Source organism: Zingiber officinale, chromosome 5B (genome assembly GCF_018446385.1).
Source record: "Zingiber officinale cultivar Zhangliang chromosome 5B, Zo_v1.1, whole genome shotgun sequence".
Classification (NCBI taxonomy): domain Eukaryota; kingdom Viridiplantae; phylum Streptophyta; class Magnoliopsida; order Zingiberales; family Zingiberaceae; genus Zingiber; species Zingiber officinale.
Window position 1 is genome coordinate 87591341 of NC_055995.1, and position 13755 is coordinate 87605095.

Below are 13755 nucleotides of genomic sequence, written 5' to 3' on the forward strand. Positions count from 1 at the left end.
TCATGAGCACGTAAAGTGGTTGGATTTACCTTAGTATCGGATGAAAAATTTCCCTTGGACCGGATCGGTCATCTTCACGATTAATTCGAACCGGATATTAGGATTATCAAAAAAATAAAACTAAAGCGCATTAAGTGTGTTTAACATCACTTGCATTACATTCACCAACTTCGCCACCTCCACTTCCACCATCGCTACCTTGTGAAAATTCTGAGACAACATCTTTACCACTTTTATATAGCAGGACAGATGAAGCTTCACATTCATTGCAATCTCTTGGAGTAATTGAAAAAGTTCCAAGTCCAGCTCGTTCTCCTATGACTAACTTGAAATATTCTCTGTTATTGTTTCAACTAACACCACCACCACCACCTCCTAATTTTTGTTGGTTACCTCCATCTTTGCACCATCCTCCAAAGGTGTAAAACCTCACCTCCCTCGACTCTCCTTGGAATTTATGAGGAAGCTGCATGTTAAATATCAACTCCAATCCAAATAAAGGATAAAATTTATCCAATAAAAGATAAGAGTTATAGATAAGATTTGCTATTTAATTATTTATTTTTCTAATAGATAAAGATGACGACTTGGTAAAAGATAAAATTAAATGTGTGGTCAAGAGTGTTTTTCTCATTTCATGGATAAGAATTAGAATTTCAATGGCTAGGATTTAATTTAATTGAACGGTCCAAATTGTATGAAGAGTACTATAAATACTCTACCTTGTATTTAGTTTCATTGATCAATCAGGTATCAATTTGTGAGTCAAAGTTTTTTATTTTTCTTCTTTGTCTTAGAATTGTGAGTGATCCACAAAAAAAGTGTTGTAGTGTTGTTATTGTTAGTGTAAGACAAGTAATTTATTTACTTGTTTGTTGGTCCAATTTTCAACAATTGGTATCAGAGGCAAGTTAATCAGGGATTATTCTTGGTGGAGCTATCTTAGATTGTGAGGAGTTTTATGCTTTACAAGTTTTTTAATCAAACTTGTTTGGTATAATCAAAGCTTTTCGACGTGATGGGGGACCTTCAAGTAGTAGGAGATATCAAGAAGTTCAACAACAAAAACTACAACACGTGGGCAACATGCATGGAGTCTTACCTACAAGGTCAAGATCTTTGGGAGGTTGTTGGTGGTAGTGAAGCTACGCAGCCGGCAGAAGACGCCAATGACATTTTGCGAAAATGGAAGATTAAGGCAGGTAAAGCAATGTTTGCCTTAAAGATCACAATTGAAGAAGAAATGTTGGAGCACATCCGAGATGCCAAAACACCAAAGGAAGTGTGGGATATCTTTGCTACACTTTTTTCAAAGAAGAATGATACAAGATTGCAACTTCTGGAGAACGAGCTATTGTCAATAGCGCAATGTGACAAGACGATTGCCCAATACTTCCACAAGGTGAAGTTGATATGTCGCGAAATTTCAGAGCTAGATCCATCAGCTCCTATTGGGGAAGCAAGGATAAAAAGAATAATTATTCATGGTTTGAGGCCAGAATATCGAGGATTTATTGCTACTGTACAAGGATGGCCAACACAGCCATCGCTTCTTGAATTTGAAAATTTACTTGCAGGTCAAGAAGCTATGGCTAAGCAAATGGGAGGACTCTCAGTAAAAGATGAAGAAGAAGCGCTCCACACCAACAAAAATAAAGGCAACTTCAAACGGCACACTGGTGGATCTAAAAAGGATGGCGACAAAGGAAAAAGCTATCATGGGAATGGAGGCTCTCGTCCAGGGGGAGCCTCGAAGAATTATGGTGATCGTAAAAAAATTTCTGGCGAGTGCTACAATTGTGGGAAGGTGGGCCACATGGCAAAAGATTGTTGGTCCAAGAAAAGGTTCGTTCAAAGCAACACGGCTACTTCCAATTCTAAAGAGAATAGCGAAGATGATTGGGATGCTGAAGCTTTAATGGCCTACGAAGATGACAAATCCGCGGTCCTCAGCGACGTCGAGGGCGACGATGATTCCCTCCCTATTGTCCTCCCTTCTTCCTCGGCCTCGGAGCAGGGCATCCGCGACCTCCTCGCCGAGCTCGAGAAGGAACGCAGCGCCAGGAAGGCCGCCGAGGGCACCTTCAGCCGCCTCAAGTCCATGGCTTATGACGCAATCCGTCAGCGCGATGATGCGCTCCACGAAAGGGACGAGGCCGTCAGGAGGCGCGACGAGGCCCTCCACGAAAGGGACGAGGCATCGCGATCCGCCGAACGCACCGCAGCGGAGCTCGCCGATGCGATCCGACTCAGAGACGAGTTCATGAAGCACAAGGACTCGCTACGGTCCGAGATGGAGACTGCCGCGCAGATGCTCCTTTCCGGCATCGGCAAGATCTCCAGCAAGGTCAGCGGGTACAAGAACTTCTCCGCCTCCGGTGGTCTACCGACTTCCGAGAAGTACACCGGTCTTCCCTCCGTGACCTATGGCGTTATCAAGCGAGCGCATGAGATCTCCGAGGAGCTTATGAAGCAGATTGACGCCGCCTCGAAGGCTAGGGATCAAGCCAGGGAACAGGTTGAGCAACGGAATTACGAAATCGCAATTGAAATTTAACAGCTTGAGGCTGCAATTGTGACTCTCAAAGAAGAAGTCTCCAAGAAGAGCTCGGAGCTGCAAAACCTGGAGCATGTAGCCGCTGAGACGGGGACACGGATCTCAGAGATCGAGAGTGAGATGTCCAGACTGACACAGCTAGTTAGTGTAATAAGTCGATACATGCAAAATCCAATGAAGCCTCATTTGGAAGCAGTTCGACGAATACTAAGATATGTGAAGAGCACAATTGATTATGGTCTTGTGTATAAAAGAATTGGAGACTATAAGTTAGTTGGTTACTGTGATGCTGACTATGCAGGAGATCATGACACTAGAAGGTCAACAACTGGTTACTTATTTAAGCTTGGTTCTGGAGCAATTTCTTGGTGCAGCAAGAGACAACCAACTGTATCATTATCAAGCACTGAAGCTGAGTATCGAGCAGCAGCAATGGCAGCTCAAGAAAGCACATGGTTGATTCAACTATTAAATAACCTACATCAACCAGTTGATTATGCAGTTCCAATATATTGTGACAATCAATCGGCAATTCGTTTGGCGGAAAATCCGATCTTTCATGCAAGAACTAAACATGTTGAAGTGCACTATCATTTTATCAGAGAAAAAGTTCTCCAAGAAGAAATTGAGATGAGACAAATCAGTACAGATGATCAAGTTGCAGATTTGTTCACAAAAGGCTTGAGCGCCAGCAAATTCAAAAGATTTTGTGATCAACTCGGCATAGTACAAAGGGTTGGTGTTAAGGGGGAGTGTTAAATATCAACTCCAACCCAAATAAAGGATAAAACTTATCCAATAAAAGATAAGAGTTATAGATAAGATTTGCTATTTAATTATTTATTTTTCTAATAGATAAAGATGACGACTTGGTAAAAGATAAAATTAAATGTGTGGTCAAGAGTGTTTTTCTCATTTCATGGATAAGAATTAGAATTTCAATGGCTAGGATTTAATTTAATTGAACGGTCCAGATTGTATGAAGAGTACTATAAATACTCTACCTTGTATTTAGTTTCATTGATCAATCAAGTATCAATTTGTGAGTCAAAGTTTTTTGTTTTTCTTCTTTGTCTTAGAATTGTGAGTGATCCACAAAAAAAGTGTTGTAGTGTTGTTATTGTTAGTGTAAGACAAGTAATTTATTTACTTGTTTGTTGGTCCAATTTTCAACACTGCACTCTCTGCACCATCCTCCCCTACAGATTCCAGACAACCTCCATTTCCACGACCTCCGCCTTTGGCCCTTTCCCATCAATGTAGTGGGGGACTACCTCAACCTGGCCTCTTTATATGGAGGAACTGATAAAGCTTTGCCTTCAAAACAACCGGAAGCATTTGGAAAAGCTCCTGGCTCACCACCTCCTCCTACAAATTATGTGCAAGGTTCACATCATCATCCCCACCATCGTCACCTTTACCTCCATTTACAAGTTCTGTACAAAATTCACTGTCAACACCACCAGCTCCTCCTATGATATGTGTGCTAAGTTTGACACAACGACTGCCATCACTTCCTCTTACAAGTTGTGTAACCAATGCTTGCACTACCATGGCCACCATCTTCTACAAGTTGTGTGCAAGATTCACCATCACCACCACTTGCTCCTACAAGTTATGGGCAAGGTTCTCAATTGATGTCTCCCCCACCACCTCTATAACCTCCATGGCTTCCACCGCCTCCTCCTCCTATAGGTTTCGTATAAATGTTTCCATCACAACCACCATCTTCATTATAAGTTGTGTACAAAATTTGCTACTACCACCTCCGTTGCTACCACCACAACCACCATCACCTCCTCTTATAAGTTGTGTCCAATATTTGCTACCCCCACCAACACCATCGTCTAGTGCTTGTGTGTTATATCCATTTTTATTTCCACCCTATGAATGTTGCAAACAAGGTCAACCAACGTCTCTATTTTCAAATGCAACTTCACCTCCGCCTCTACCTCTTCTATCTAAAGGTTGTGTTCATCCTCGTCCTCCTCCCTTCTTCCAAGAAGCTATAAAGAATCATCTTTACCCTTTAGCGGTTCGAAGAAAGCTTCACCTTCACCATCCCCAAGTGAAGTTGGCCATACCACCTTTTTATCACCATCTTTTAGAATTTTAAGGAAAGTGTTGGTGCAGTGAGCACCAGACGATCGAACCTATATTTTGATAATGAAAAAAGTTTAAAGTTAAGTTGTCTTATTATCTAACAAGTGTAATTGAGTTTGCAAGAAAGTTCTAAGTGTTCTTAGGCAAAAGTCTTAGTGGTACTAGGCAGGTGAAAAACTCTAGGGGGAGATAATCCTAGATCCTAGGGGGTGGTAATCCTAAGTTATGGAAACCCCTAGAGGGAGGTAATCCTAGGTCTTAGGGGGTGGTAACCTTAGGCCTAGGTGGTGGTAACCCTAGGTTTTAGGGGGTGGTAACCCTAGGTAGAAAGTCTTAATGGGTCGAGAACTTTGGTTGAAATCCTAGAGTTGGAGACTCTAGGTGAAAGTCCTGGTGGTCACGGACCAAGTGAAAGTCTAGATAGGTCGTGGAGCAGACGTCCAGCATGAAGACCTGAAGTCTTGGACGCAGAGCAAAAGTCCAGCCGGTCTGGAGGACCGGTCTGGCAAAAGGTAAACTCTCCTGAGAGGAGTAGGTGAGGACGCGCTCCTCGAAGTGGGAACAGTAGGTGTCAGTTCGACCTAGGATTTCTGGTGAAATTCAAAAGTCGGAACCGAACAGTTCGAAGGTTGCCAAATGTCATATATTGCTTTTCTATTATTTGCTATTTGTCTAACTCTGTTTTGCAGGGAAACTAATAATTGTGCAAGGTTTGTTTCGGCCTTGATCGGTTGACCGAACAGGGAATCGGTCAACCGAACCTCCAAGCAAACAGATTGAATTTCCAGCGAGTTGATCGTGTTCGATCAAGGGATCAGTCAACCGAACCTGAGATTCGATCAACCAAACAAGTGGATAGGCGTCGACGTGGTTGAGTTGAGTTGATTGGACCAGATAAGTTGGGGATCAGTTGACCGAACGGTGGGATCGGTCGACCGAACGAAGACTTCTATCTGAGTAGCAGAACCTAGATGAGAAGTCGGGCAGGATCGGTCAACCGATCCGGGTGATCAGTCGACCGATCAGAGTCGGGTCAAACCTAATCCTGAGATCAGTGGATCTGGATCAGGTCTGAGGTGGCTATAAAAAGAGGTCTCGGCCAGCACTTCAAGACAACCGAATTCAGAACTACTTACGCTCCTGTGTGCTACTCCAAAGCGCTTCGACAACATGCAATTGTTGCTCCAATAATCGACGAACCTTTAGTTCCTCTTTTATTGTTGGTAACACAGTTTCTTTTCATTGTTTTTAATACGTATACTTGCATATCTGTAAAGCCTTTACGAATTTATAGTGGATTGCTCAACGTAAGCGATAAACGATCACGAGCCTTGGAGTGGGAGTCGTCACAGACTCCGAACTAAGTAAAACCAAAGGTGTCAACTTGATGTTTGTTTTACTTGTTCTTTATTCCGTTGCGTTTACTGAAACAAGTGAAAAAGTCACGAGTACTATTCACCCTCCCTCCCTCTAGCACATCATCGATCGCACAAGAAGGTCCACCACCTCCTGGAGATTTTGGTTGCCTTCCTACACCACCACCTACCCTTGGATGTTTTGAGCAAGTCCCACCACAACCACCACCCTTTAGAGGATTCCCTAGAGGCCTTCCTACCCCTTTACCACCACCCTTGTAAGAGCATCCACAATCGTTGGAGCTCTTAGAGAGCTCCTTCGTTATCACATCCGTGCTCCGTCAAAAGTAAAAAAATCTCACATATCTCTCCATTATTAAAAAAACCTCTCAACAACTCCTTCATGGGTTCCACACTTTTCATTATATATATTTCTCATATCTCCTTTATATTTTACATTATATATAATTAATTTTTTTTATAAAATTTAAATTCATAAATTGCTAACATGAAATAATATTAATAATTAAACAATTACATAAATATTATAGTACATCAAATAAAAAGGCAAATTATAATAATATATAAAATAAATTTAAATACATCTACACCAAGTCATCTCTGTTTAATTTTTCCAATGATTTTTTCATGTATATGAAGTTGTCCGGTGTCATCTCACTAGTATCCTTCATAAAAATTTCATAATCCTTATGAAAGATCTCGACTTTCCGCAAAGTCATGTTTTGCATGTGATATTCTTTAATATCTTGTCATTCTTTGTCGATTCTTTGTTCCATTGTGTCGCCCTCTTTGATTTTGGATTTACCCTTCCTTTTTACTGTCTTTTGCCCTATTGGACGAATGCGGACTTTAGAGTCATCGACACCAACACTTGTATTTTGATTTGATGTTGAAGTATTCCCCTTGATTCGGATGTCCTTGCCTTCTTGCTAGAGTAATGAGCAATTAATAGTGGAGCATATTTCTTATACTCTCTGAGAACCCTCCACACATGCATATACTTGAAGTCTTTGTTATTGTTGTTGGCTTTCCACATTGTGTTCTCCAACAGATTCTCATCACTCTAACCGTTTTGACGAACAGTATAAAAATTATTATAGATTGTCGAAAATTCATTTACTATCGGTGTAAACCTATATAGTAATATGATTTTAGCTGTTGATAGATTCTCATCATAGATCTAGTGGGTTGATGCTTATTGTAGTAATCAGCTATATGTTTCCAAAAAGCTTGATCTTTCTAGTCATTACCATTGATTGCATTTATTTTGATAGTTGTCCATGACTTCGCAAGGACTACGTCTTCATCGAGAGACCAAAATCTTCATTTCGAATCATTTTTCTTCGGTTCAACTTCACACTCTTCTTGTGATAAGTGTAGTGGCCACTAAATTGCTGGAACAGATAATGACGTTAGAAATTTTTTGTCGTTGATAGATGGATCAATAGTAGCCTTTCTTGATTCATTTGAAAGCATGACCGATGGTTGAGTAGGAGAAAATACGTAAGGAGAATGCATCCCAAATTGGCTACCCATGGCTGACCAAGCTTGGGGTAGATACATACCAAATGGAGCTGGGACGACGTTATTTAGATTCGTTAAAACTTTTTTTGAGAACTTTGGAAATTTAGAGGATATTGTAGAACATATAAAATATTTTAAAAATTTAGGTATTGTGTGTGAGAGAGAAAAAAAATGAGGATATTGTATATTTGGAGAAATATGACTATTTTGAAAAGATGTATTTTCCTCCATATTTGAAGAATCAAAATATTTGTAATAGAAATATTAAAATTTTCATCTATTTTAAATACAAATAGAGACCGGAAGGAATAAACAAGAAGTAGAGAGGGAAAAGAATGATAAAATAAACTAAAAAAATGAGATTGAAGATGTATTTATAATTTTTTTTAAATTAAAAAATTAAATTTTAATTGTTGAACCACGACTAAAAATTAATCGTTGTTCAATGGCTAATTTGTTAGTCGTTGTTCAACATAATGATGTTTTCCCCCTTTTTTACAAATATTAAAAAAGAAATTATTTGAATATTATTATTTTTTTATAGAAGAAGCGGCTCCATAAACAAAGAGCAGCTTCATAAAAAAAAAAAAAAAATTGAAGGAGCCCCCTCCCACTATGGGAAGGAGCTGCCTCCATATTACCATGCCATAAAGAAACTACCATTGTGGATGTTTTAAGTTTTAAGAGTATCTATATCAATTATACTATTCAAAGATTTTACTTTAAATTTTAGATAGAATAATTAAAAAAAATTTGCATGAGCTATCTTAACTATTACCTAAATTTTACATTTATAAATAGTATTTTCTAAATTTAGGGAATATAATGAATTATATGCCCTAAATATTATAAAGGAGAGAGAAAAAATAAAAAGGTATAGTGAAAAATGAATATCTAAATTTAATAAAATAAATTTTTTATCCTAAATTATATATTTTAGATAAAAAAAATTGATATGGATACTCCTAAGACTCTCTCGCTCTACCACCACTCCCTATAGATTTTGGAGCCTCTCTTGTTACCCTCGTTTTAGAAAGTCCTTTCGGGACGGTCTAGTGGTTAGCACATAAGGTGTTGTCACAATAAAGTCTGGAGTTCGAATCTCAACGAAGTCGAGATAAATATATCCCTTATATATTAATCATTATTACAAAAATTAATAATCGTTCGTATTAACTTTAAAAAACATTAAGAAAGAAAGTATTCGTCTTTTATCATCGTAAAAGCTCTTCTATTACCCCACCACCTCCTGCAAAGTTTGGTGGCCCTCCTGCCCCACCACCATCTTATACAGGTTTTGGAGGCCTACCTACCCCACCACCACGTGAGCTTTAGAGAAGCTCCTACCCCACCACCACCCCTTATAAATTAGAGATTCTACTGCTATACCTGGAGCATTTGGAGGAGTACCACCTCCTCCTCCAGCACTTGGAGGGTTTGGAGGAGTATCACCTCCTCCCCCTCCGCTTGGAGGAGTCCCACCTCCATCATCACTTGGAGGGTTTGGAGGAGTCCCACCTCCTCCTCCACCCATTTGAGTTTTTTGAGGAGCTCCTACTCCGCCAGCTCCTGGTGGTTTTGGGCGGGCTTCATCTCCACCACCTATCCTTGGAGGTGATCCTCCACCTCCACCAAATTCCCTTGGTGCTCCGCCACCTCCTCCAGGGTCACAACCTGCATGAGAGGCTCCATCTCAAATCCCTTGGTAGGAGGAAGGGGACGTCCTACAGCAGCACCAGGTGCAACAATTCGGAAGTCACCATTTAAGCCATTGCATTGGGTGAAAGTAACTAGAGCAACGCAAGGCAGCTTGTGGTCTGAATTACAAAAGGATGCTGATGCTCAAAGGTATACTTTATTTTACTTATGAGATACTAAATTCTTTGCCTTTTGATTTAGATTTGTACTTATGTTTGCTTCAAACTGATTACATTAAGTGCAGCACTTTTGACTTTGATGTATCCGAACTTGAAATGCTCCTCTGCTGCGGTTCCAAGGTCAAGTGGGTCAAAATCTGAGAAAAACAAAGCTTCTGCCAAGAGTGACAAAGTTCACATGGTAATTCATGTCTTTGCAAAGGGTTAGTTATGCTTCAGTTGACCCATCACCTCTATTTTAATAAATGATTACATTATTAACTATTTGTAGATCGAACTAAGGCGAGCCCATAATACTGAAATCATGCTGACTAAATTCAAGATGCCATTAGATATGATGGTAGGTTCATCTTTTGTTGACAACTTTTATAATTATCATATTTATTTTTGTTAGGCAAATGTGATGTTGGGACATTTGTTCTATATATTGTTTCTCATCTATGGAACAAAAGAGAATAATACTAATACTCCTGGTAGACATATTTAAATGTATCATCCACATATGATATCTTGGAAAGAACCTTGCAGCTTAACTAATCTTCTAAGGAAATTGAACTTAATTTTTTCCTTTTAATTTTCTAATTTTTAGAATGGTGTTCTAGAATTGGATGAATCACTTCTTGATGGCAATTGGAGCTTCTTAAGGTATGTATATATCTATTCACATACGTTGTTGTGAAGAAAAAATATATATTTTTTTAATAATTTGAATGTCTGTTTCCTCGATAGAAATCTCATTAAAATTGTTATTGCAATTTTTTTGGTGGTTTGGGCTATTCCAGCAATATTGAAAACTTTGGGAAATGTGAAAAGGGATATATTTTCCCATTTTCACTGTTGTTCATTAATTTGTAAGTTCCATGATGTTTGCTAATTGGTTGAAGATTGTCTGAATTGTCTGCGCTGCTATTATCATCTATAGTTCATATGGTTTGATGAAAAATATTCTAAAACTTTAATGACTTGTGCACTTTGTGTGACTTCTATTAGAAGAACTTTAATAAACTAAAACTCTTTCCCTCAAAGCTGTTAAGATAGCATTAACTTTGAGGAAAAGGCTTCCCATTTTAGAAGATCAATATGTTTGCTATCTGGGTAAATTTGCCTCAAGTTCCCCTGCATTTTGAGGCTTCTAGGTTTTTAATGGAGGCAGTTACACTGCATGTCTAGGTAACCCAACACAAAAAATATCACACATCTATAAGGTGCTTTCCTCTATGCATTCTAGCTTCATACAACTCTTTTGCTCGAGTTTTACTAAAGATAAATCCCGCCGTTTATGAATATGTATCTATCTCTATCCAATAATATAACTTTAGCTGCTATTTACTTTGAACTAGAAAACAAATAAAACTCAAATTTTAATTATTTTTGTACTGAAGTTCTTTTTAGAGTTGATGAAAGTGCCACAAGTTGAATCAAAATTGAGAGTATTTGCATTCAAGATTCAGTTCAATGCACAGGTCCATATAACTTCTTTATTTCTTGAATCTCTCTGCATATATTCAAATTTGTTGATATTATTTAGAAAATTTTCTCTCTTATCTTTTTTTCTTTTCAGAAGACAGATATAAAGAAGAGTTTGCACAGTGTAATTCTGCTTGCGACGAGGTAACTATTCTGAAAATCCTTACATTTTCTAGTGTACCTGATGGATAACTTCCTAATGGCTTTTCATGTTCACAACTTGGATAAGCTAAAGGATATCATGAAGAAAATTTTATCTCTCGGAAACACTCTAAATCAAGGAACTGCTACAGGTAATTTCTTGTATTTTTATATGAATTTTATTGTTAATTTTTCTCAAGGCTTCTTGTTGTTACTAATATTGTGTAGGATGTGCAGTTGGTTTTCGTTTGGATAGCCTTCTAAAGCTTACAGATACCCGTGCAACCAATATTAGGATTACCTTTATGCATTACCTATGGAAGGTGTGATCTTGTGTTTTGTTAATAAGGATGAGGAATCAATATAAAAGGGCAGCCCGGTGCATGAAGCTTCTGCTATGCGGGATCTCGGGGAAGGATCCATTGTACGCAGCCTTACCCTACTTTGGCTGTTTCCAGGATGAGGAATCAATATACTGTCCAAAATTTGTAATTACTAGGTTTCACATTGGATTTTAAAGTTACATTCTATGCCTCGTTATTGAGTTCAGGTCCTTGCTGAGAAGTCTACACGACTTATGGATTTCCATGAGGATCTTGTCAGTTTGGAAGCTGCGTCAAAGATTTTGAAATCATGAATACAAGTATTTTGCACTCTTGAAGCTAGCAGTTCCCATGATGCTGATTTGCTACTTGTGTTTGTAGATACCATTGAAATCGGTGGCTAAAGAACAGCAACAGATCCTTAAAGGGTTAGAAATGGAATTAATAGCTTCGAAACATGATGGCCCAGTATCAGAAACTTTTTGCAAGGTGTATCCTCCTACTTTCTAAATACAGGCTGCAGTAGATTGACACTGGATTTTTTGGCATCAACAAAGAAGTTTGTGTTTAGGCTTTGAAGGAGTTCACTGTGGTTGCTGCAGAACAATCTCGTATCCTTGACAGCACTATACACCGCAGTTGTATGCCTCTGAAACGTGGACTATATGTTCATTGTAATATCCTATTACTTCAAATTTCTGATGTGAGCTATAAGATTTATCAATGCCGTTGAAACCCTGACAGGGTAAAAATACGGATTCGCTGGCCTTATATTTTGGTGAGGACCCTATGAGCTGCCCATTCGAACAAGGTAATTTTATCCTATACCTTAATCTCTATTGATAGTTTGATACGATAACAAGAAGAAGAAATTGTGAGAATTCTTTTGATACTTGGAACATGCAGTCGTCTCTACTCTTCTTAATTTTGTACGGTTGTTTCGGAGGGCACACGAGATGGACTGCAAGCAGGCTGAGCTCGAGAAGAAGAAAGCTCCGAAAGAAGCCGAGGAGAAGTCAAAAGAGGTGAAGTGATGCACAGCAAAAACCTCTCAAACTGACATCCATATCAGGCATTGCTTTACTGACCTGCCTATTGTTGTGTTAGAGATGCATATACATGATTTTGGCCAGCAAGCAATCTGAGAATTTGGCACAGCAGATGCCCAGAAGACTGCAGACTGGACTTCGCCTTTCCTACACAAACATAATGTACACTGTTTTCAGTTCACCTTTCTTAAGAGAGGCAGTATTTTGGCAGTATTTTGGAATCCAGAGAGGGGTGATTCAAACCACCCTTTGGTTCAGTCTTCTCAGGAATTTTACCCGCACAGTGTAAAAAGAAGGATGGGGAGAAAGTAAGAAATAATATGAGAGTAATAAATTGATATTTGTCTTAAAAATAATACAATATATAATGTTCAAAAAGTATTTGGTCAATTGACCAATTAATAAATAACAGAATTATTCTAAAAATAATTCTGAGAATTATTGTAATAATTATAACAAAATTATTATAATAATCCAAATACTAATTTAATTTGATTTTGTGATTTGATCCGGTCAATTCTGGTAATTTTCTTTTTATCTCTTTTACCCTCGACAAATTTAACGGGAGATCTTTGACGTTGAGTTTGCTTGCTAACTTGTTAAAACGTTATGTAGATAATGACTTAATAAAGATATCAGCGATTTGATTTTCAGCAGAAATATAAGAGACGGATAACTGTTGATTTGCTGCACGTTCACGAACAAAATGAAAATCAACTTCCACATATTTTGTACGAGCATGAAAGATTGAATTTGCTGTGAGATATGTTGCTCCAATATTATCGCACCAAATTTTTAGTGCAATATTTGATGCAAGATGAAGTCTAGAGAGAAGTGATTGAAGTCAAATAATTTCTGACGTTGTATTTGATATAGCTTTATATTCTGTCTCAGTGCTTGAACGAGATGTTGTAGGTTGTTTTTTCGAATTCCATGAGATAAGATTTCGTCCAAGAAATATTACATATCCACTAGTAGAGCGTCTATCCTCAGGAGAACTTGCCCAATCCGTATCACTATATGCATGTAAATCTCGAGACGATTAGCGATATAAAAAAAGACCATGTAGAGTAGTACCTTTGATATATCAAAGTATTCTTTTTACATTATCCCAAGTTTGTTCGGTTGGAGCATGCATGAATTGACAAACACGATTTATCGCAAAAGTAATATCAGGGCATGTGATAGTGACATATTGTAAGGCTCCAACAATACTTCGATAAATCTATGGATCAGATAGAGCAGGAGAGGATGAAGTTGGAGAGTTGTTTATAGCAATTGGTGTAGAGACCAGATGTGCTCCATCTATTTTGGCTCTTTGAAAAAGTCCAGTAATGT

At 38.4% G+C, this 13755-nt stretch overlaps 1 long non-coding RNA gene across 5 annotated transcripts; it reads left to right on the forward strand.

Annotated features, from left to right (window-relative positions):
* The first annotated feature begins 4876 nt into the window (after nt 1-4876).
* Nucleotides 4877-12674, forward strand: LOC121984849. 5 transcript variants are annotated; one of them, XR_006113007.1, is made up of 13 exons: nt 4877-9408; nt 9503-9618; nt 9709-9777; nt 10027-10082; nt 10820-10900; nt 10999-11048; nt 11134-11197; nt 11274-11643; nt 11750-11857; nt 11940-12009; nt 12113-12179; nt 12275-12393; nt 12476-12674. It is a non-coding gene; the product is annotated as an uncharacterized LOC121984849 (long non-coding RNA). The 5 variants fall into 5 exon arrangements; XR_006113006.1 differs by having other exon boundaries at nt 11274-11857; nt 11926-12009; XR_006113005.1 differs by having other exon boundaries at nt 11274-11857; nt 11940-12042.
* Nucleotides 12675-13755: the final 1081 nt, after the last annotated feature.